Source organism: Nomascus leucogenys, chromosome 13, assembly GCF_006542625.1.
Source record: "Nomascus leucogenys isolate Asia chromosome 13, Asia_NLE_v1, whole genome shotgun sequence".
NCBI classification, from domain to species: Eukaryota; Metazoa; Chordata; class Mammalia; order Primates; family Hylobatidae; genus Nomascus; species Nomascus leucogenys.
The window spans coordinates 16,239,142-16,240,876 of record NC_044393.1 but is presented as its reverse complement, the minus strand read 5'-3'; the positions used below and the strand labels follow the sequence as shown (position 1 = coordinate 16,240,876).

Sequence of the window (1,735 nt, the reverse complement as noted above, 5' to 3'; positions counted from 1 at the left end):
GCTCATCTGATGCTGAGTGCTTTGGCCTCCTTCCCTTATGGCTGCTTCCCACTGCACACTGGGACAGATGCTGGAGGGGCAAACCCCAAATACCCTCCCTAACCAGAAACCGAAATACCAAAATCCACCAGATCCCAGCCCTTATGGCTGCCTTCAGAAGGGACAGAGCAGAGGGCTGCCCCCTCGCACACACACAGGGGCTGACCATCCAAGGACCCCAATCACCTGGCTGAGAGAACCCCTGCTCCCACGGGGACACTGACCGCTCCTAGTGCCCGGCATTCAGGCCTCGAGCCACCCACTCTGCACAGCACGGGGCCTCCTTGGAACGCGTCCCTCCCCAGGGGCCGTTTCTCTGAGGGATGGCACTGCTGCTGTGGGGAGGACCCCTCCTCCCTCCTTCACAACGACCTGCCCTCAGCTGGCTCATCTCTTGGTAGACATTGTCCCACACATCTCTGTCATTTGTGTGCCACAATGGTGACAATCTTCCTGGCCATGCTTGTGACAGGGCCTTTTAGTTTCTGACTGACACATTCCAGCCCGGTTTCAACTGCTTTCACTTACAAAGGCAGGTTTCCCTTCCCAGCCTCACATGGGGGTGGTCTCAGTGGAGTTCAAGATGATGAGTTCATGTCCTTTGTAGGGACATGGATGAAACTGGAAAACATCATTCTCAGTAAACTATCACAAGGACAAAACACCAAACACCGCATGTTCTCACTCATAGATGGGAATTGAACAATGAGAACTCATGGACACAGGAAGGGGAACATCACACTCCGGGGACTGTTATGGGGTGGGGGGAGGGGGGAGGGACAGCATTAGGAGATATACCTAATGCTAAATGATGAGTTATTGGGTGCAGCAAACCAACATGGCACATGGATACATATGTAACAAACCTGCACATTGTGCACGTGTACCCTAAAACCCAAAGTATAAAAATAAAATAAAATAAAATAAAAAAAGAGGCTGTATGCTGGGAGGAGAGGCAGCAAAGAACCCCAGCCCACCCCAAGCAGGAGGTGGCAGGGTCCATTCAGCCATCTGGAGACAGCCGAGGCCCTCAGCCACTGCAGTTCTCCCAACTGAGCCTGGGCCCCCACCCCCACTCCACACTGGGACAGATGCTGCAGGCGCAAACCCCGAATACTCTCCGGAACCAGAAACCGAAATACCGAAATCCACCAGATCCCAGCCTGGCCTGGCCAGATAGTCTGACTTCCCAATGAAGTCGAAAACACAGATTTTTAGAATTAAATGTAAATGTTGGCAACTAATTCAAATTCAATTGTGTGGTTTTTTGTTTTTGTTTTTTTTTTTTGCATGGAGGGCTTTCTGGTGAAAACCAGACCCCACCTGGGAGCAGGCCCCGGGGGGACAGCTGTGGGAGAAGGGGGCCCCTCCCCCGCAAGTGCAAAGAACAGGCCACGAGGTGGGCACAGATGCCTCTTCCCCAGCCCACCTGGGAGTGAAAACCGGAAAACATGCTAGACAAATTCTGAAAGAGCTGTAACACCTTATATTAATTTAAAAGTCTGCAGGTTGAGTTTATCCCAGACCCTTTACGCTTTTTCCTTCTGATCGTGAGGCCTCAGCTCAAATGTCACCTCCTCAGAGAGGCCCTCCCCAACGGCCCTATTTAAGTTGCCCCCACCAGAGTCTCAGCGACACGCACCCTTCATTTCCTTCTTGGAGCTGGACCCCTACCTGCAAGTGCCTCATCATTTGC

The 1,735-nt window shown here is 52.3% G+C and overlaps 1 pseudogene; it reads right to left on the bottom strand.

Moving 5' to 3' along the window:
• Positions 1-1,469: 1,469 nt before the first annotated feature.
• LOC115838123 lies at positions 1,470-1,524 on the bottom strand (annotated as a pseudogene).
• Positions 1,525-1,735: the final 211 nt, after the last annotated feature.